At 36.0% G+C, this 24,486-nt stretch overlaps 1 long non-coding RNA gene across 2 annotated transcripts in view; it reads left to right on the top strand.

Moving 5' to 3' along the window:
- Positions 1 to 24,486, top strand: part of LOC149794369 (uncharacterized) — a 221,050-nt gene that overhangs the window by 5,592 nt on the left and 190,972 nt on the right. The window contains exon 1 of one of the 2 annotated variants that reach the window (XR_016422623.1): positions 16,264 to 16,394. The exons of the other annotated variant lie outside the window; for it this stretch is intronic. This is a non-coding gene — a long non-coding RNA (uncharacterized LOC149794369). Of the gene's footprint in view, positions 1 to 16,263; positions 16,395 to 24,486 lie in introns of those variants that run through there. 2 annotated transcript variants of the gene reach the window in all.

The following is a 24,486-nucleotide window of genomic DNA, read 5'->3' as shown; positions in this document are numbered from 1 at the left end:
ATGTGTAGTTTTATGTACGTACCCATCAACAGATTGGAATGCCAATTCCGTATACGAATTTGTTAGTGAGACACTGTACACCACACTTGTGCCCATTTATCTGGTATCTAACCGTTTTAATTCCGAGGTTGTTTACCTTTTCACCTCGAAGCGTATATACTCAAATGCAAATTTCTGGGTTTGACCAACGCACGCGGGATTATTGGCACAGCCACATTTTTCTTAAATTTTAGACGAAAAGTAATGTAAAATTTATCCCAATGGTTGGAGATGAATAAAGTTCCATGATGTCTTCGACTCTTGCCTTGCAAAGACTCTGTCAGGAATGAAAATATAATTCTCAATAATGACAGAGTTCAATTCAAATGCGACTCTTGTAAGACGTTCTCCATACAATATTTAAGTGTTAACGCTACTTTGTTACTTGTTTGTATATTGCAGGAAGCAAGTTTACTCATAAATACAACCAGGTGGAGTTGTATGGGTGCCCAGAAATTGTATTACAGACACAATAATTATGTTCTGGAAGGTTCATTTATGAAAAACAGAAAAATCATTCCAACAAAATTGCATTTCATTTTAGCATATGTTAATTTACTGTTGACTGAGACTGAAGCACCTTTACAAAATGATAATAATAATAATAGTTATTATTGTTATTATTATTATTATTATTATTATTATTATCATGTGTATTATTATTGTCCTAACACTAGCCTCTTGATGCTGGCCGCCAAACACAGCTGCTAATACCATTTGTATTAGTCTTTGGTATGACTCGGCCAGGGTTAGAACCCGTAATCTCACGCACCCTAGACGGACACGCTAACCACGTGGGCGGCCGGAAAGGTCCCTGCATATAGTATTGATGACCAAAAACTCAGTTTTACACATGTTCTAGTAGAGATGAAAATGGAGAAGGTGTCGATTAAACAATATGACAGAAGTATCAAATTAACGTATTACTCGATTATAGGTCCAGTTAAATTGCAAATAACAAAGATCTGCCATAGTATAATGCGGCTACAGACCAGGGCCTATGATGTTCGTTGTACCGATTACTCCGAATAAACAGCAAAGATCCAGATTTGCCGGTGCATGATGCGCCGGCAGATATGGGTCTGTGCAGTTTGCAGCTGGATTCGTCTTACGAGAGAGTACGTACGGTACCTACTGTAGAGCACTCGCAATGGTCTGCCATTGCAAAACACCCATGGTTTTCACATACTGACCATTTTATAACAATATCACTGAAAACCTTCATTTATAACCAACCCATGTACATTGTATTACCAAACTGACAGCTAAACTGCCCTTCGTATTATAATATATCCCTTTCGATTGTGTTATGTCCCTTCAGGTTAAGTTATGTCCTTTCAGTTCATATTATTGTGCTACAGGTCTTGGGGCAATGCTTTATGTTTGCATTTTTTAAAAACTTAACCGGCACAATATAACAAGTATTTTTGCAACGTGCCGTGAAACCCCAAATGCATGCATTTAGATCATGTTAAATGTATATCACTGATTCCAGGGGTATTTCAACGAATGTGTTATACAGGTAAAATAGACAAATAATATTATAATCAGGGTCACTAATTTGTCTTGTCAAGAAAACTTGCTAACAAAGTAATCTATGTTAAGCAATGGTCATGTCCACAGTTTAGTTAGTGACTTTGTACATCACCAAAGAAGAGATTGACCTTGACCCTGAGACTCGACGAGATTCTCAGTCCAGGATGGTCCTATAGTTACACAACATAAATAGTTTACTTAAAGCTTCTATACACGTGGGATTAAAGGAAGAAGAAAAAATAATACGGTAATTTCATTTAATCACAAAAATGTTATCCTAAAAGTCATTAAGGTGGCGCTATACAGTTTTTGCATAAGGGTTAGGAATTTAAAGAAAAAGAATGTCCCCGGCTTTCCTCACTGGTTATACTGGCTATTTAAAAAAGACCTTGTATATCTTAGGTATAATGCAAAGAACCTTTAATTCCCTTTATTTTGGTGTATGATTGATGGGTGTACTATGGGTTATAGAGTATACAGCTTGGCCTTACTTCAAATGTGCACCTTTCAAAAAAGTGCTAGCTCTACTTGGTCATTTTCACTTCCTGAACTTCAGAGGTCAATTGTATAAAAAAGAGCCGATAACTTTTTTTTACATTTTATATATTTGGTAATTCATTCATTGCACTTTCAGAAGCTGGTATTGTCTAGTCTGGCAAAATTCATTTTCCCTATTTTAATAGCTGCTATGTATAGTGTACTTTAGACTAATTCAGACTGATTTTTTAACACAAGGGAGCAGACATTTTAGTTAGCAGTGTGCTTAAATCATGTAAAATTTCCAAAAGTACAATATCCAAAAGAAATATCATCCACATTACATTAATGTAGCATAGAGGTATGCAAACATTCTCTCCACTGTGCATGTTTTAAATGCGAACTACTTCACCTTACATACGTCACTCTCTCAAAAGTACATATTATCTGGTGAGCGCCACCATAAAGAAGATGTAGGTATTATTTTTTTATGATTTAATTATGTTTATATGGCTGAAACATTTAAGTCGCAAGCATCAAAACAATCCTTATGAATAATTCTCCTGCCTTTTTCCCCACAGAACAGTATTTATGAGTGTCAGAGTCTCTAACAAGTCCAGCCTACCCCCCCCCCCCGATAAAAGTGAGCTATTTTAAGAATGCACATTACATTTTGTAAACATAGCAACCAATGTTATGCTGAATGATAGGAACATGAAACTAGCCAGAATTATTTCTGAGATATCAACAATGAATTTTACAATTAGAAAAGGGAGGTAACTCATCAGCTTCATAAAGGTCAAATGTCAAAGTGTAAAATATTTGCCTATTGTTTAATATGGAAGAAGCGAATTCACTTTCTCATCATTTATTTTTTTATTTCATTGCAAATAAATGAAAAGAAACATTTTCACCATATATTTCTGTCACTTATTGCAACAGTTTTAAATTTAAGTTGACTCTATTCCTATATTCTAAGTCTTCTAATTTCCCCATAATTAAGGTCACTACTCACACAAACATACCTCATGGCAAATTATGTAAGCAAGAGAAAAATGATCATAATTAGCTTATTTTCATGCTTAAATGCAATATGAATGTACCATTTTATTCAGAACATCATACATAATTATATGAAAATAAAAAAAAATAATTGCAAACATTTTTTTATTTTCTTTAAGGTGGCGCTATACAGTTTCGCATTTTGCATAGGGTTAGGAATTTAAAGAAAAAGAATGTCCCCGGCTTTCCTCACTGGTTATACTGGCTATTTAAAAAAGACCTTGTATATCTTAGGTATAATGCAAAGAACCTTTAATTCCCTTTATTTTGGTGTATGATTGATGGGTGTACTATGGGTTATAGAGTATACAGCTTGGCCTTACTTCAAATGTGCACCTTTCAAAAAAGTGCTAGCTCTACTTGGTCATTTTCACTTCCTGAACTTCAGAGGTCAATTGTATAAAAAGAGCCGATAACTTTTTTTTACATTTTATATATTTGGTAATTCATTCATTGCACTTTCAGAAGCTGGTATTGTCTAGTCTGGCAAAATTCATTTTCCCTATTTTAATAGCTGCTATGTATAGTGTACTTTAGACTAATTCAGACTGATTTTTTAACGCAAGGGAGCAGATATTTTAGTTAGCAGTGTGCTTAAATCATGTAAAATTTCCAAAAGTACAATATCCAAAAGAAATATCATCCACATTACATTAATGTAGCATAGAGGTATGCAAACATTCTCTCCACTGTGCATGTTTTAAATGCGAACTACTTCACCTTACATACGTCACTCTCTCAAAAGTACATATTATCTGGTGAGCGCCACCTGACGAATTGTTCTTTTCTGCTGTAAGGTTGCTTATAACATTAGTCAATTAAAATTAACAGAAAAAAAAAATGTATCTACTTTTTCCACAGGATGCGGGAGGTCGGGGGTTCGATCCCCGACCGAGTCATACCAAAGACTTACAACAATGGTATTAACATCTGCCTCGCTTGGCGCTCAACGTTAGAGGTTAGTGTTAGGACTGGTCAGCCTGGTGTCAGGATAATGTGACTGGGTGGGACATCATGCTACATGTCTGCGGCATGATGCCCTAGTGCTAGACATCACTATAAACTGCCACACTCCAGACATCGTAGCGATATGTCCGAGAAATTGTTAAAGCTACGTTAAAAATCCAAATCACAACAACACAACAACGAGAAAATCTAAAGCAAAATGAGAATCCTGTGATATTGCCAGGACCTATGCCCTGTCCTTGTGATTTCAATCAAAGTGCGTTATGAAGCATACAGCACATCCCAATGTTCACTCAATATTAGACTAATTGCATTATGAACCATACAGCACATCCCCAATGTTCACTCAATATTAGACTAGCTGCATTATGAATCATACAGCACATCCCCAATGTTCACTCAATATTAGACTAGCTGCATTATGAATCATACAGCACATCCCACAATGTTCACTCAGTATTAGACTAATTGCATTATGAATCATACAGCACATCCCAAGTGTTCATTCAATATTAGTCTAATTGCATTATGACTCATACAGCACATTCCCAATGTTCACTCAATATTAGACTAGCTGCATTATGAATCATACAGCACATCCCCAATGTTCACTCAATATTAGACTAATTGCATTATGAATCATACAGCACATCCCACAATGTTCACTCAATATTAGACTAGCTGCATTATGAATCATACAGCACATCCCCAATGTTCACTCAATATTAGACTAATTGCATTATGAATCATACAGCACATCCCACAATGTTCACTCAATATTAGACTAATTGCATTATGAATCATACAGCACGTCCCCAATGTTCACTCAATATTAGACTAATTGCATTATGAATCATACAGCACATCCCCAATGTTCACTCAATATTAGACTAATTGCATTATGAATCATACAGCACGTCCCCAATGTTCACTCAATATTAGTCTAATTGCATTATGAATCATACAGCACATCCCCAATGTTCACTCAATATTAGACTAATTGCATTATGAATCATACAGCGCATCCCACAATGTTCACTCAATATTAGACTAGCTGCATTATGAATCATACAGCACATCCCCAGTGTTCACTCAATATTAGACTCTTAGGTTTTTATTCTTAACAAATAAGAGACGGACTATTATATTTTCAAGATGGTTTCTGCATTTTATTTCTATGAAGAATAATTTTGTTTTCTTGTACCTCAAGATATTTTTCTACTGATATGACAGTATAATAAGATATTTTTCTTCTAAAATCAGAGCAAAATTAATTTTCTAGCTATATGGGGTCCGGACGGTCTCCCAACCTCCACCCCAACACACGCACATAACCACCGTTGAGAAAGGAAGCCTCAGCCACGCTCAATCAAGAGGAGGCCTCGAGTGGCCGTGTGGTCTAAAGCGCTCACCGTTCCGGATCACTGCCATTTCACCTCTGTCCGAGTGGGTTCGAGTCCAAGGCTCGGCTAGCGTGGGTACGTGGGAAAGCCTGCCAGTAGCTTCTCGTGGGTCGGTGGTTCTTCCCTGGGTTTTCCAGGGAACTTCCTCCACCAGTTGTACTGACCGCCATGTATAACCTATCCTGTGCTGAAAAATGGCGTTAAACCCTGGAACAACAACAACAACAGCTCAGTCAAGACAACGACCATACAGTCGGTATTTCTGCATGGGTAAATTATTTATTATTTAGGTAAAGGAAGCCTTCTGGCTCTCAAACTCTGTGGCAGCAAACAGATGATTAATAAAATCCTTTTTTTATCAAATTATTTTTTTATTCGTATCTGTATATTATCTAAATGTCAAACATTTTGTTTTTTTAATCGCACTACCAAACGAACATTAAGCAACGAAGAAATCGTTATAAGCTCCGCAAATGATATTCCCGTGCAGAAATAGTTTTGATAAAAACCGTTAACTTCTGGAAAAAAAATTCTCTCCTTAGCCACCTATATTGCTTAGCCAGTCAATGAGCAAAATGAAAAAAAAAAGGGGGGAGGGGGTGTAACACATTCTAAGAGAATTTATTTTTCATAAAATAGTGTAGATACGATTTCGAACTTTGTTCTGAATACAGAGACGTTGAAACGAGATGTATCTTATCAATACATTTCAGGTATGTGATATGCAAAAGTTTGTACGTTCACCCTAGCAACCGATACAAATTATACGTCAATGTCAAGCTATTTCATTTGTGAAAAGAATTTAGAAACCAATTATATTGCTGAAGGGTAGTGTTGATTGTACTTAACATGACTCACTAGTGGCCTAAGCTGTATGAATTAAAATATTATTTTCTTTTCCGATACAGACTTTATACAGAAGTTGAGAATAGGTTTCTATGGGAAGTTCACGCGTCAAAATATTTAAATTTGGCATTTAAGAAGCATGTCATATTTTCTTCAGATATATCAGGAGTATTATGAATTTTTAGCATGTCAAAACACTAGCATACCTCCATATAGCTTAGGTCATTTTCTCTCGTCACAAATCATAGATAACGACTTCAGAACGCTTTCTGTGCGCAAAATTATCTGAGAAATTCCTTCGATAAATTGTTTTCTGTCAACAAAAAAAAAACACTGATGCTGTTCAATCAGTTTTAGAGTAATCGCATTTCTTTAATAATTTGTAAATGTGCAAAAAGACATTTGGTCATTTGGATGATATAAAAAAGAGATCAACATATATCCTTTTCCTGTTTTTATGCAAATATGTAAATGTGGAATTAGGTATATTTTAATTTATTTCCTTTTAAAGTTCATATATAAATTTTACACGTACGACATGAATTGTGTTATTAAGTCATATACTTGTGAAAAGAATTATGGTTCTTACAATTTAAGACGACACTATCGACTCCAGAGCTGTGTGAGCTAATGACTTTCCCCCTTAAAATAAACGAGTGTATCTTTTAGGAAAAAGTAACGAGTTTCACGGTTAAAATAAAGATTACATCATGTCATGTGTGGCATTGAATGAAAAGGTGTTATCATTTACTCGTTACGTAGTGTAAACTCGTTTTCCTCCAGTGTAAATGATATCGTTAGTCAAACAATGTGCCGGATTGGAAAGTTTGTTAAATGACTCCTGTAGGCTGCATTTATTTCAGTGTAAATAATTTCATTAGCTAAGTGAGTTATTGACGGTCTCCAGTTTCCCACTTTCTCCTAAGGTATAGATATAAATCTGACATTTGTGTTAAACATTCAAGCTCGAATATTAGACCAGTTGCCTTTATACAAAGGATTCTCAATATCACAATATCAGCAAATGAATGGACCTGTGACACGTTTGATGTGAAATATCGGATAAGACAAAATTTCGGAGTTAATATTGTATAACAAATTTTACTTCGATACTAACCGCTCCGGTGGCCTAGTGGTTAGAACGTCCGCCTCGGATGCGGGAGGTCGTGGGTTCGATCCCCGGCCGAGTCATACCAGAGACTTAAAAAAATGGTACTAACAGCTGCCTCGCTTGGCGTTCAGCATTAAGAGGTTAGTGTTAGGACTGGTCGGCCTGGTGTCAGGATAATGTGACTGGGTGGGACATCATGCTACATGTCTGCGGCATGATGCCCCAGTGCTAGACATCACTATAAACTGCCACATTGCAGACATCGTAGCGATATGACTGAAAAATTGTTAAAGCTACGTTAAAAATCAAAATCAAAATCACATCACTTCGATACTTCATTATTCTTGAGAAAATTTCTGAGAAAAATAATAGTTTCGTAAAGGAATCACTCTGGAGCAGCTTAATAAAACAGTAGAATTTGTGATTGCCTGACCGTGCTAAATCGATCAGTACTACTCACACCCAGACAGACACAGACACTTACTGTTTCCGACTGACACGGTTGCTGTCTTATGCATCTTATTAGAAAAATTAAATAAATAAGAATTTTAGCATTTTGTGTCTTACATACTTAACCACTGTAAAGAGAATTAATATTAGAGGAAATTGGTCATCTTTTCAATTTCGACTCTCCGGGCACCGATTATCTTGATTATTTGCAAGTGCGGACTACATCATGTCAACGAACATTTCTCTTCTTAAGATGAACACGTAGATATACATGAAACTAAGTTGCCGATCACTACGCCAGAGTAAGAGAAATCAGATTCAAACTCGATTTAATATAATCTCATACAGTTATGAACACATGTATTATTTATAACTAATTAACTTTGTCAAACATAAATGTAATTAATTGAGATAGACAGAGTGAAATACGTAACAGAAAGATACAGCTTATTGTTTCGAGGTGACTGCCACTAAGACAGCATTTAATTTGTCGTACGGACATAAGAAGCTAATAAACTAGACTACTGACGGTCAGTTTAACGGTATTATGTAGTCTCAACCAAAGTAATTAACAATCTTTGGTGATTTAAACGGGAATCAAAATAATCACCTTCACATGAACAGGTGGGAATAGAATATACGTCAGCCTAGATTACCTTGTTTAAAGTGCTTAAAACTTCTGTTAACAAGACTGCATGGAAAATGACCTTCCTGCTATCATCCCATCGTGCTCTTCGTCGTGATCAAACCTTAGTATACATTAATAGTCAAACATATGATATCTGACCCTTTTATCCCCGATTCTTTCTTTCAAAATTTTACTTTTTACAAACACCAACATCCGGATAATCTACGCATCGTAACCGATAGTAGAACTACTTCAAAGAAGTTTTACAGTTGGGAATAAAATAAAATTAAATAGTGTCAAGTTTATCAAAAGAAAAACGGTAAAAACAATTTGTGGCTATATTGGAGACGAACTTAAAACAAAAAGAAACTGAACATAAGAACAAATGAATTAATATGAGTGGAACTGAGAATGTATCGGCGTATGACAAAAACAAGCGTGCCAAGTGAGATGGATTTTTGTTAGCCTGTATTCTCTACACATAGCATAATTATTAATGCAAAACGTATATATATATATATATATATATATATATATATATATATATATATATATATATATATATATATATATATATATATATATATATATATAATATGAGTGCATATGAGATTGAGCTATATAACTTAACATGCCTAAATACTATTCAGCCGTTTCGAGTTGAGGAATATACTGCATGGTAAGTTCATTACATATCACAAGATAATGCTTACATGAAACCTGCTTGGGTTTGCTAAAATTTTATGCTTAAAGCCTCCAGATAAAAACAGGCCACTTGACTATAAGTTGATAGTGAAGAAAATACTGGTTGGATGTTAGATTATTAGCTAGAAACGCGATAAAAATGGCGCAACGACATATCTAGCGATACTGCTCCTTGACTTGTGTGTGTGCATTTCGTTCCATGTGCCGTTTTGATTGACTTCAACGCTCACCTGGTTCGTTATTCTAAACCTTTTTGAACGCGACACTTATGTTCAAGTGCAACGCCCTCAGTATGCTGTAGATAATTATACCAAAATTGTTTAAAAGAGGGCTTAAGTTTAAGAATATACAGAAAATGTTATGCAAGTTTTGTATTTTTATTATAACACTGGTCAACAGTGAAATCATTACTGACTTGAAAAGGCCCTAATCTGTAGTATTTTGGTGTGCCGAACACGAATATAACCGTGAAAAATTTGTATTGGCTCTCGTTTTGAAGATATTCATATACCTCATTTTCTATGTTTCACTGTGTAAATTTCTCCAGTAGGACTGCAGCAACATCCGGAATAATGATGTAACATTGCATAATACCATCATGCTCACATCATCCACAGTTGATTGCATCATTTTCTGATGCAATGCAATACTAATGCCATGCGGCTGCTGAAGTAAGTTGACGTCAGCAGTGTACTATACATGTGTAGGCCTATTATACTAATGCCAGGCGGCTGCTGAAGCTGACGTAAGCAGTGTACTATATAAAGCCCAATCAGATAGGTTCAGCATTTAAAATATTTTAGACGTTGTGCGAGACAGTTCAAGCTACTGTTACATAAAACTTATTATTTTATCCATTTACGTACAATAAAGAACAGTAATGCCTCGAAAGTGTGTTAATACCGCGGACAATTTTTGCTATATTTGTGGGGAAGTGACATTTGTCAACCAGAAGAAAAGTATCAATTCTCAAGTGAAGAAGGCATATCATCTTTACTTCGGATGCAAGGTGTGTTACCAAGACAAGCCTTGGGCTCCGCATATATGCTGTGCTACATTTACAACACAGATTTCACAGTGGTTGAATTGCAAAAGGTCATCAATGCCGTTTGCAGTCCCAATGGTGTGGAGAGAGCCAAGCAACCACCTAAATGACTGTTACTTCTGCTTGGTTCCTCCTCTTTCCGGCGGAATAACGAAGCGAAAGAAGTCGAGAATAGTCTACCCAAACATTCCGTCTGCATTGAGACCAGTTCCACATGGTGAGGGACTTCCTATTCCAGAACCTCCAGCAGAATATTCTCTTGATTCATCTGACGAAGACAAAGGTGAGTTGACCTGTTCTTCTCCTGGTCCATCAGCATGTAGTGATCCAGATTTTCACTGTGGTGCATCATCAACCCCACACAGAATAACACAGGAAGAACTAAATGACCTGATTCGTGATTTGGACTTATCAAAGAACAAGGCAGAATTGCTAGGATCAAGACTCCAACAATGGAATCTTCTAGAAGAAGATGTCACAATTACTGCATATCGAAAGCGCCACCAGCAATTGGAGCCTTTCTTCAGAAAGGAAAGTAATCTGATATTCTGTTCCGATATTGAGGGCCTCATGAATGCTTTAAAAATCACTCATGACCCACAAGAATGGAGACTATTTGTGGACTCTTCGAAACTGAGTCTCAAGGCTGTGCTTTTGCACAATGGAAACATTCTTCCATCTATTCCAGTAGCGTATGCTGTCCACATGAAAGAGACATACGATAACTTAAGGCAGCTACTGAATTCCATTGAGTATAACAAGTACAGCTGGCACCTCTGTGGTGATTTGAAGGTAGTTGCCCTTTTAATGGGACTGCAGCAAGGATATACAAAATACATGTGTTTCTTATGCGAGTGGGATAGCCGAGCAAGGGAAATGCACTACATGAGGAAGGAATGGACTCACAGGCAGAATGTAGCCATTGGAGAGAAGAATATCCAACACCCAGCTCTGGTTGAGGCTCAGAAAATCTTGCTACCACCCCTTCACATCAAACTAGGTTTGATGAAGAACTTCGTGAAAGCCATTGACCGGACTTTGCCAGCATTCCGATACCTGCATGAAAAATTCCCTCGACTCAGCGAAGCAAAGATTAAAGAGGGAGTTTTTGTGGGTCCTCAGATTCGAGAGCTTTTCAAAGATGACCGGTTCAACAACTTGCTGGAAGGTGACGCGAAACAAGCATGGAATGCTTTTCGCCTAGTTTCTACAAACTTCCTCGGAAATGTTAGGGCAGAAAACTATAAGGAACTAGTAGAAGACATGTTGATGAAGCATAAGAAACTTGGCTGCAATATGTCTCTAAAGATTCACTTCCTTCATTCCCAGTTGGATTTCTTTCCTAGCAACTGTGGTATTGTTAGTGATGAACACGGCGAACGTTTTCATCAAGATATCGCAACAATGGAACAAAGATACCAGGGAAAATGGTCCACTACAATGCTGGCTGACTACTGCTGGACACTCCTCAGAGATGCTCCCGAACAGCTGTACAAGAGATAGGCGAAGAAATCTAAGATGTAGTCAATGACTTGATTTTTTATAGGTAGGCTATTACAGTTGACCTTTTACTATTGGAATGCATTTCGTTATGTAAACATTAATTTCTTGCAGATTACAAAAAAACTAGAGCCAATTTTGCAATTTGACTGTCATATTCGTGTTCAGCACATAAAAATTGATAAGAATTGACTAATTTTATTTCAGTAACATGACTTTTGTAAAAATTTGTTGTCCAGTGTAATTATCAATGCGCACGTTTAAAACTTAGGGACCTTAAATTTTATTTTTATTTTCGTCCTATAAACATTATGCTATATCGTATAAGCCATATCGACTCAAACGATGTTCATATTGCGTCTATACTTGCACAATCCTACCAAATTATGGTGGTATAATGCTTGTTCTACATTTGTCTTAGTCAGACTACAGCGATCTGCTCATCAAAGACCAGAAAATCTTATGTGATGGTCCGTAATGCGTCATCCGTCCCTTAGCACAAGTTTAGTATTGGAACTCCTCCTAAACTATTTCGAGGATTTCAATGAAACTTTAAACACACATTGATCACGTGGTCTTCTTGGTCCTGAATGAAAACAATGTCACTCAGACATCCAGTATGGCTGACACACTGGCCATCTTGAAATTCGTATCACTACTTCTACTGAATGTATATTCATATCAACTTGGGGTTTTCACTGCAAGACTTTTATAACGTCTAGCTGGTCCTTAATAACAATGTGTCCTATCTGATTTTTAATGTGTCCGCCGCAGTGGCCATCCTGAAAATCGTTTTATCGCTACTTATCCTGGATGGAAGGTCATATTGAAATTGGGTTTTTACTAGAAGATTTATCATGATGTCTACTTGATAAAGATAATAATTCTGCTGACCTGTTAGCCAATATGGCCGCTATAGTGGCCATCTTGAACATCTTGTTATTGCAATGTATTATAAATGGAATGCCATATCAGGATGGGGATTTCACTAAATGACTTACAATAATGTCTTGTTGATAACAGACGAATCTGTTGCCTATTTAATGTCAACTATAGCTGTCACAGTGTCCATCTTAAAATAGAGTTATCACCACTCCTTCTGAATAGCTGGTCGGATCAACATCGATTTCTTTCTGAACAGCATCTAATGATAGTTCTAATGGGGCCATTCAGACATTGAAAAACCCAGCCAAAGTCGCATCTTGAAAATCTTGTTTTCACTATATTTCTCCTAAATGAAGTGGATGGAATGGCCATAACACCAATGTCCTGTCACTGCAAGACATGTCTAGTTGGTCATAAATGAAAATATTTCTAATATGATTGCCATAATGGCTGTCTATAGAATTTTATTATAACTACTTCTCCCCGTTATCTGGTCATATCGACATTGTGCTTTCACCAAAAGACTTCTGACGATGTCAGGTTGGTACTTATTAAAAATGATGCCAATCTAATAACCAATATGGGCCTCCGTGTCCATTTTGACAATCTGGTCATTATCGCTCCAAAACGGAGAGTCATATCAAATGAGGTTTTTCACCAGATTACTTCTTAAGATGCCTTGTTGGTCGTAAATGAAATTGGTGCCAAGTTGTTCTCCTATATGTACATCATAGCAGCTAATCCGAAAATTAAATCATGTTATTGCTGCAGAATGTCAAAGATGGTTTCGACACTGCGCTGTTGAAACGAAGAAATGGTCGTATTTTGAATTTCTGGAAATTATTTTCAGCCGGTAGACACCAGTCTCTTCGAGGGTCTCTTGTAGAACGTCTTACATTGTTTGTTCATATATACGGTTGAATCTGCACAAGTCATTCGCACTTTAGTTACTTCTTTAATTTATCTTTAAACCCCTTTTTTTTCAAACCTGGTTCCAGCTCCATACTTGGTTCTTTATACTACATTCCTGGCAAATTACAGTTCTCAATATTTTTATTATTTCCGTCAAAGTTAAATTTGGATATCTATCCCTATCATTCTAGAAGTATTAGTTTCAATGCTGACATCTGATATAACTCGCTGATTCTGACAACTGGGTCACTGCAGATGTGGTCCTGATAATGGTACATTTTCAAATAAATTAAATCGTTGCAAACGGATATACAGTTTGTCGTTGGTATTTGCGATATATGATCCGATTCAAATATTTTCGAAGAAGATGTCAGTATTGTGGCCTAAGCAAATTTTAATAGATCATTTTATCGTAAATCATCATTTTCGCTCCACTGTTCGTATAGCCGAAGAGCTTATTGGATGGTTTTGGGTCCGTCGTCTGTCCATCCGTTTGCGATATTTCTTATCGTTACTCCTATTAAACTACTTGGAAGATTACCATGAAACTCTAGACACGCTTTCATCCCATGGTCCAGATGGTCTGAAATGGAAAAGGTGCTCATGGTACATATGCTGCGGCGGCCATCTTGAATCGTTTATTATCGCTACTCCTTGTGAACGGATGGACATATCAACATGAGGGTTTTTTTGTGGGATTTTTTTAAAGAAAGATTTTTTATGATCTCTAGTTAATTCTAGATAAAACTGGATCCAACATGACGTACATTATGGCCATAACGGTGGTACAATCATGAGATTTTGCTACAAGTGTTGTTATGATTTCTAATTGGTACTAAATAAAAACGGTGCAGATTTGGTGTCCGAAATGGCTGCCAAAAAACAACCATATTGAAAATCTTATTATCGCTATGCCTCCTAAAAGTAAAGTCACATTCACATGTGGTTTTCAAAAGTCACATTGATATGGGGTTTTCAAAAGTCACATTGACATGGGGTTTTCAGCCGTGATATCTTAATATGTCTCGTTAGTCCTAAATCAAAATGGTGTCGATCTAATGTCGAATGACTAAAATGGCCTCCGCAGTGGCCAGCTTGTAATGCCTGTTATTACAGCGTCTTCTGAATGGAAGGTCATATCAGCATAGTGTAATGCTGTTTTGATATTTTGAGGCCCAGCATGAGGCCAGCATTCAAATTTTGCTTTCTCTACTTCTCTTAAATAAAGAATTATTTTCTCATTTCGTTTCATCACAAGAGTTTAACAAGAGATTTAGTTGGTCCTAAATTAAAAAGACTAGCCCTTGAAAATATTATGTCTGATCCTTCCAAATGGTTTGCTATATCAACATGGCGTTTTACGAAATATACAGGGGTCCTTGGTGGCTTAGTGGCCTAAAGCGTTTGCTTTTACCGATCTCTGCGGGTTCGAGTTTCTTGTTCGGCCAACGTGCGGATAGATGAGAAAGCTTGTCAGTAGCTTAACGTGGGCCGGTGGTTCTTACTGTGGTTTCCACCACCTGCTATACTGACCGCCGTGAACAGCCTATCTTGCGCTGAGAAATGGCGTTGAAACCAAAACATCACATCATCAAGAAAACATACTTGGTGTGATACCCAATTGGTCCTAAACGAAAAGGTGTCAGTCGTATATCCAATATTGTTTCCACGACGGCTGTCTTGAAAATCTTCTTATCACAACTCCCCACTCGACGGATGACGCGATGTTATCACTAAAAATCTTCTAAAATATTTACTTTCTTCTAAACCGAATTGGTTCCTATCTGAGATCCAATATTTCCACCACAGCAGCTGGTTCCAACATTTAGCACTTTAGAGAAGATATGGTCTTATTTTGAGTTACAGGAAAAATATGGCGACACCGATCTATCACAAACAGTTTTTTAGAAAAGACCAAAAGCAACCAAATCGTGATGACATGCTGGCAATTTGACTTCGATCAGTCACCCAATTACACGATGAAATTTGTTTTATCGGTGGAACAGAAGAGCTAATTAAATTTCGCATACGTTTTGTAACTCGATATCTAAGACAAAGTGAGACATTCAAATGCCATGTTCAATTTCATTTTATTTATGTAATTTATTTAATTGTTATATTTTATATAAAGCTTCGTGTTGTTCATAGAGGAGCCTTGACAAGCAAAAGGTGGACATTATTTAAGGAGTTTCATAAATTTAATATTAAATCATTACCCATTTGAAATTATTTTTATCGCATAGTTTTATTTCTGTAGAAATTATTTAGATAGAAAGAAGAATGAATAATTTAGTTCATTCTGACAGACGTTGTACCTTTCATTTATTGTGTGTAAAAATAGTCCCAACGAAGATGAAACAGTAAAAGTAAAATATACATTTTTTGCTAACTATAAATCAAAGAATAAGCTTCCAGCCAACTAAACAGAACATTTTACAAGATGACAAACTTTTTTCAACACAAAATGTCCATTGCCTGTGATGTCATATTGTATGATACGGTGCACAGTACCGGTTTGAGTTGGCCTAACGAACATAGTACCATTGTTTACCTTGAAATTCTACATGACTACTAAACATTACATTGTTGCAGTATTTGTGTGAAAAGAAGATTACCGGATGCAGATTACACATGTGTATTATAATGTAGTTGTGACCGGATATTTGCAGCATTTGATTTGGAACATTAGACTGTGCAGAAGACGTAAACAAATATCTTTTTGAGTCAGATTTGCATCGCATATTTACCGCGTAAATATGTTGTTAACCACAACATACAGTTCTGTCATCTGGAGAGACCGGACTATGTTTACATTCTTCTGTTAAAAAGGTGAGTTTATTTATTTACTTCTGTCAGTTCACCATGCTAGAGAAAGACCGCCCTCCATCCCCACCCCCCGCTATAATCTGAGCAATAACCGAAGTTTTACTTGCTATTACTGTTCTTGCCTCGGGGGTTGTGACATTTTTCATGTTATGATATGTTATCCATGACATAACAAACCCCTGTGGCGGTAAATTGGCCATATTGAAACAGACGAGACCATTTGTCCCCAATTCCCTTTTGGGAGACGAATCGAAAAATGGCGGCCAAAAATGTTAAATGAAAACAAAAAGTTTCCAAAAAGCGGGATTAAAAGGTTTTCCACGATCGCAGCCAGTCATTAACGAGGATACTGCACAAGAATTTCATGGTCTTATTTGGATTATCAGAATCACTTAAAGTGATACATTAACGTGTAGTAATATTAATAATATGTAACTGCACATACTATAGGAAAACTATACCGACTCTTTGATAATATTCAATATCTCTGCTCAGATCTTTATTATTCCATTCATTAATTACATATTTTATTTTGTTGCTTACTCGACCCCGGCAATAAAACTGTGGTCGATCATCTCAAAGATAACGATAACCACCAGAACACTATATGGAGTGGGAATCACATATCATTCCACCTAAGTATGTATGTATGTGTGTGGGTGTGTGTGCGTTCGTGCGTGCGTGCGTGTACAGCTTACAGCACCAAAAACTAAAACGATCCAATATCAGAAGACACGGTAACACTGGTCAACAGTGAAATCATTACTGACTTGAAAAGGCCCTAATCTGTAGTATTTTGGTGTACCGAACACGAATATAACCGTGAAAAATTTGTATTGGCTCTCGTTTTGAAGATATTCATATACCTCATTTTCTATGTTTCACTGTGTAAATTTCTCCAGTAGGACTGCAGCAACATCCGGAATAATGATGTAACATTGCATAATACCATCATGCTCACATCATCCACAGTTGATTGCATCATTTTCTGATGCAATGCAATACTAATGCCATGCGGCTGCTGAAGTAAGTTGACGTCAGCAGTGTACTATACATGTGTAGGCCTATTATACTAATGCCAGGCGGCTGCTGAAGCTGACGTAAGCAGTGTACTATATAAAGCCCAATCAGATAGGTTCAGCATTTAAAATATTTTAGACGTTGTGCGAGACAGTTCAAGCTACTGTTACATAAAACTTATTATTTTATCCATTTACGTACAATAAAGAACAGTAATGCCTCGAAAGTGTGTTAATACCGCGGACAATTTTTGCTATATTTGTGGGGAAGTGACATTTGCCAACCAGAAGAAAAGTATCAATTCTCAAGTGAAGAAGGCATATCATCTTTACTTCGGATGCAAGGTTGGTGACCAAGACAAGCCTTGGGCTCCGCATATATGCTGTGCTACATGTACAACACAGCTTTCACAGTGGTTGAATTGCAAAAGGTCATCAATGCCGTTTGCAGTCCCAATGGTGTGGAGAGAGCCAAGCAACCACCTAAATGACTGTTACTTCTGCTTGGTTCCTCCTCTTTCCGGCGGAATAACGAAGCGAAAGAAGTCGAGAATAGTCTACCCAAACATTCCGTCTGCATTGAGACCAGTTCCACATGGTGAGGGACTTCCTATTCCAGAACCTCCAGCAGAATATTCTCTTGATTCATCTGACGAAGACAAAGGTGAGTCGACCTGTTCTTCTCCTGGTCCATCAGCATGCAGTGATCCAGATTTTCACTGTGGTGCATCATCAACCCCACACAGAATAACACAGGAAGAACTAAATGACCTGATTCGTGATTTGGACTTATCAAAGAACAAGGCAGAATTGCTAGGATCAAGACTCCAACAATGGAATCTTCTAGAAGAAGATGTCACAATTACTGCATATCGAAAGCGCCACCAGCAATTGGAGCCTTTCTTCAGAAAGGAAAGTAATCTGATATTCTGTTCCGATATTGAGGGCCTCATGAATGCTTTAAAAATCACTCATGACCCACAAGAATGGAGACTATTTGTGGACTCTTCGAAACTGAGTCTCAAGGCTGTGCTTTTGCACAATGGAAACATTCTTCCATCTATTCCAGTAGCGTATGCTGTCCACATGAAAGAGACATACGATAACTTAAGGCAGCTACTGAATTCCATTGAGTATAACAAGTACAGCTGGCACCTCTGTGGTGATTTGAAGGTAGTTGCCCTTTTAATGGGACTGCAGCAAGGATATACAAAATACATGTGTTTCTTATGCGAGTGGGATAGCCGAGCAAGGGAAATGCACTACATGAGGAAGGAATGGACTCACAGGCAGAATGTAGCCATTGGAGAGAAGAATATCCAACACCCAGCTCTGGTTGAGGCTCAGAAAATCTTGCTACCACCCCTTCACATCAAACTAGGTTTGATGAAGAACTTCGTGAAAGCCATTGACTGGACTTTGCCAGCATTCCGATACCTGCATGAAAAATTCCCTCGACTCAGCGAAGCAAAGATTAAAGAGGGAGTTTTTGTGGGTCCTCAGATTCGAGAGCTTTTCAAAGATGACCGGTTCAACAACTTGCTGGAAGGTGACGCGAAACAAGTATGGAATGCTTTTCGCCTAGTTTCTACAAACTTCCTCGGAAATGTTAGGGCAGAAAACTATAAGGAACTAGTAGAAGACATGTTGATGAAGTATAAGAAACTTGGCTGCAATATGTCTCTAAAGATTCACTTCCTTCATTCCCATTTGGATTTCTTTCCTAGCAACTGTGGTATTGTTAGTGATGAACACGGCGAACGTTTTCATCAAGATATCGCAACAATGGAACAAAGATACCAGGGAAAATGGTCCACTACAATGCTGGCTGACTACTGCTGGACACTCCTCAGAGATGCTCCCGAACAGCTGTACAAGAGACAGGCGAAGAAATCTAAGATGTAGTCAATGACTTGATTTTTTATAGGTAGGCTATTACAGTTGACCTTTTACTATTGGAATGCATTTCGTTATGTAAACATTAATTTCTTGCAGATTACAAAAAAACTAGAGCCAATTTTGCAATTTGACTGTCATATTCGTGTTCAGCACATAAAAATTGATAAGAATTGACTAATTTTATTTCAGTAACATGACTTTTGTAAAAATTTGTTGTCCAGTGTAATTGAGCGGTTTGTGCGCCGAACTCGCAACCTGAATAGTATGGATCATAACTATCGTATCATCTCAGGAAGGCTGCAGTGGTGTATCCCGGTCCAAGTCACTTTACGTGAATACAATACATCCGTCACGTGTTGCTGCGTCATAAAGCACCAAAAACAACCAAGCAAAGATTCGGGAACGAGAGAACATTGTAACAAGAGTTGCTGCAATACCCCATAGCTTTGCAAAGTTCAGTATGGCGTCAATAGAAAACAATCAAGTATAGCACCCAGGAAATGAATACTCGAAATAGTCTCTGGACAGTTTCGTAGAAGCTCTATTGTTACGATCTACAAGCGAATTTCCCGCGCTTGAACAGTTGTAGGGCATGCAGCGAAACTATGCAATTAGGATTAAATTCAGTTCAGTGATTGGGGCTGACAGTTGTTAAGGAGTAAGATAATTGTACATGGATTTGCATGCCTGAATGTCATTCTTGTCTGGTTATGAGAAAGTACAGCCATATTGTACAAAATGTTTCATATTCCCTAATTGACTGACTGTCCCATGAAAGGAATTTAAACATTTCGAGAAAAGATATTGCATATGTGTGTGTGTGTGTGTGTGTTTATATACACAAGAACATATTCGTTTTTCATATATATATATATATATATATATATATATATATATATATATATATATATATATATATATATATATATATATATATATATATCTGTGTGTGTGTATGACAAACGAATATGTTCATGTATCAGATAATACATGCAAAAATTAAATAATGTAAAGAAGATCAGAAAGATATCCATGCTTTATTCCAACGATTGTTATTGATGCTCTTCAGGTGAATACATCATTCCTTCACAATATTGTTTGGGGTAAAAACAATTTAACGTCATTATAAAATTAATTACGTTATTGTTTACATGGCGAGAAACTAACTACTTCCTTATTTCTATATATCACACTTGCATACAAAATCAAATTTGTAATGTTGAAATATCATGAATGTACATCAATGCATTGCTAGAGTGTAAAATGTGATTCGTGCAAATTAAAACAATAAAAAGTTATTCTGTCATTATGATATGAAAATGTATCAGTGTGTTGATACAACGTATCAATAATCATGTGCTAATTTGTATTAATAATTAGTTCGAGCTATTAAGGTCTGGGTGTAGAGTACGTATGAAACAAAGTTCCTTTTCTTCAATTAAAGATTAATTATTAGTTAATAATTTATATAAGGGAAATACTTTGAAAATTCCTCCTGAACAGTTATGGATATGTTTATGGACTTTTAATAAGACAAATTGTACTATTTTTGTTTGCTTTTTTTGTTTGCTGTCTATGCACTGTCATTCGCTTTCTTAGTTCATTTAACGTCTGACTTAAGTAAATAAACGTCACACCTGACACATATCAATGCATAAATCACATTTCTTGAACTGCAATTCATGTCTTTTTGAACTTTAAACAACTCACCATTTTTAAATTTTATTGAGTTTCCATCTTTTATATTTGAACAAGTTTTGCATCTATTCGTACATTTGGTTACTCGGGCCTCTCTTTCATCGAGGTTAAATTTAGATCTGGTGAGAATTTGTTTCATATTTTTGGGTTGTCTCATACTCTCAATAAGATTTCTTTTTTCCAAGACATTTTTGTTTCATTTTATCACTACGTTTGAGAAATTGTTCACATATGAGTACCATCGGTATATTTGTATTCCGTGGATTATAGGTTGCAATTAAAGGGATTCCATTTGAACATGGGTTTATGTTTTCACGGAATTTTCCCTCGATTGGTCCATTTTGTTTCACTTTGAGTATTCATTGATTGATAATTTCCTCTGGGTAATTGCTGTAACTCTGCCAGTCCCAGTTCTTGTGTATGTTTGTTCCTTCAAATTGTTATCCCTCTTGATGCAAGCTTACACAGAATGTTCATTTTTATGTGTTGCTTTACAGGACTTAAAAGTGAGATAATTATGTGTATTAATTGGTTTACTATAAATATCAGTGGTAATATGCGTTCCAGATAGTTTGTCGAGAATAAATATGTGTCTGTGTGTGATGTGTAATAATTAATCATACACAAAATAAGCTGGGAAAACAAATTATACTCTAATTAAACCTGAATTTAATTATCGATTCGACGGATTTCTAACATACTTATCATCCCAAGATAAAGGGCTCGAAGAGGATGTGACTAATCAAAGGAGTATTACTAACGAGACGGCCGGTTGCCTTAAACACGATCTCTCATTTGGGTATGTTATGTATATTTAATTTGCATTTTGTTTGTTAGTTTTTATTGTTTTATTTGCATTATATGCTATGGATAATTGTATTTTGGACTTGACCATGTCCCAAATGAATGTTAATGATCTACCTGACCTGTATCACTGATTCTGTGTTCGTAAACAATATGTTTATCTCCATCTGATCTAAAACTTGGGACACTCCCATGAACTGCAGGGTCTACTTGTTGTTTGCTACATTTTATATTTTAATTTTAGTAACAGACTTCTAAATATAACTAAGATTTCATTTTTCAATATTATGGTCCCTCTAGAAGAATCTTTTCCATTAGTTATTTTAAAAGAATGCTTATCGTGACCCGAGGTCAACTAGAAGATTATATAATCGTATTTTTCTAAAAAATATTCATTCATAATTAACGATTTTAGCAGAGTTAATTGTGTTATTGTTGTGTCCGTTACCTCTTTTGGCCTGGAATTTTATTTTTTTTCAAATTGTTGTTCACAGTAAATACAGATTATTATTCAAAGAAAATACAACGTGCTCTTCAAAAATAACATCTTTGGAAATAGAGACTTGAATTTATAGTGAAATTTCAAACAAAGATATATTCTTGGATCACATCACCACAACACGGGTCAACAAAGACACATCAACACTTCCAGCGGCGTATTTAATTTGAATTTCCACTAAAGTGTATTCTAAACTTTAATAATTTGGACTCGTATCTAATTCTATGATTATATGGGATTTATTTCGCAATACCGTAAACTCTTTCTTATATTTTCACTTTGTATTTTAGGTAAAATAAATTATATGTTGTATTTTACAATGATTGTGCTTCTCGATTTTTCTATTACTAATTTTAAAACCATGGAGTCGTAATAAGTCTTATAACTAATGTAGTGCAGTGGTTAGATATGTTGGCATAGAGAGCCAACGACAGTATGAATTAAGACCTATCTGCGGTATTGTTTTCACAGTCTGCCTCTTGGGAAGCAAGATATCCAACAGGCCCAGAGAGATCTCTGCAAAATCAATATGATATCATTCACAGGATGATACAAAGAGCAAATTTTCAGCAAAATCAACGGTAATTACAGTTACAGCTGGAGTAAGGTTTGCAAGAAAAAAAATCCTGCAGCGTTTACCATAGTTTGTGCGTTGCATGACTAGATCAAAAGTAACAGTCGAATTATAGTGTGACATATTTGCTGTCATTTACTTTCAATTATTCCATTCATATGCATTAATTGAAATATATATATATATATATATATATATATATATATATATATATATATATATATATATATATATATATATATATGAAGCTGTTTTTAACAGCACGCTTTTTCTCATTTTTAAAATATTTTATTTGTGGTAAAATGTTTTTCAAGAAAGTTTATGGAACCATATAAACAATCTTCTGATATTATAGCTGACCAGGACGTAAAGCCTGAAAAGTGTATTAAAGATATTATTTCGGTGAAGCATGGCTACCTGTAGGGAAACAACAGAATAGGGTCTTTACATGCAAACGGTAGTAAGTAACACGTGCGTTTTAGCACTGTTTTATGCGATGATTTGGTCCTGCAGATTTGTCTCGACTGTGAACATTGATTAGTACAAAGTTTCCGAGATATATTTTGCGGTTGGCAGAGGCGTTAGGATTTTGCCTTTAACCTAGTTTGCGTGTACAGTTACAAAGCATGATGGTGTATTGAATATGGATGATTACACTCATTGTGTACAAAAAAATTCCCCAGTGACCTATTTTCACACTCCACTGGTATTAATGTGAATTTCCAATATGCATACTTCTTATTTATTGTAGATTTACGACAATAAATGGTCGTTTTGCTGATAATTATGAGAGCAAGCAACCTACGTCACAACCCGGATGTTATTACATTTGTAAGTTTTCAAAATTTGTAAAATTAATGTTGTCAAGTTTAAACAAGACGTTGATAATGGTACCTAGCACTTATCAGATAATATGATGGTATTTAAAGTGTTATTATAGAGGTCAATAATTTTACAAACAGTTTTTGACAGTTTTTAAAGGTTCTATTGCTCAGATTGACATCGAAAATTTGTGAAAAGAGCGTTTATAATAGCGCTTCAAATACGACCAGGTCAACCGGTACTTGTTGCGTATAGTCTTAGCCAATCTATGCCAACAAATAAAACCGAACTGCGAGCAATTGCATCATATAATTAAAATGCATACCTGTATTGTCCAGCGTAGATTGCTCCCCCTTAATCAAGATTGCCTCTGCTGATAGAAAAACTAAAATGAAATTATTTTAAATTATGAGAAAATGTTGAGTTTCATCTATAGAATATATCATTATATACTTTGTTATTATAAAATATATGGATAATTGCAATAAATTAATCTAAAGCTTAACAATTTAGTATATAATAAAATAACCTAGTAAGGAATTCGTTCAAGACTCTTATACAATACAAGGTTAAACGTGGATATAAAAAAAATCTTGCAACTCTTTTTCTTAAGTTCGGCCTAGCTCATCCACTCACTCCTGTAACATATTCCACGCAGTGTAAGGTCAAACGCATATTTGATACTTTGATGAAAGACAAAAGTTCCAGGAAACATGATGTCTATGTTGGGGAATTTGGAACCGAATTAACGGGAAGTTACGGTTTGACTTTCTCTGAGTT

The sequence above is a fragment of the Sinohyriopsis cumingii genome, chromosome 8 (assembly GCF_028554795.1).
Source record: "Sinohyriopsis cumingii isolate HCF-2022 chromosome 8, ASM2855479v2, whole genome shotgun sequence".
Taxonomy (NCBI): domain Eukaryota; kingdom Metazoa; phylum Mollusca; class Bivalvia; order Unionida; family Unionidae; genus Sinohyriopsis; species Sinohyriopsis cumingii.
This window is presented reverse-complemented; position numbering and strand designations above follow the sequence as displayed.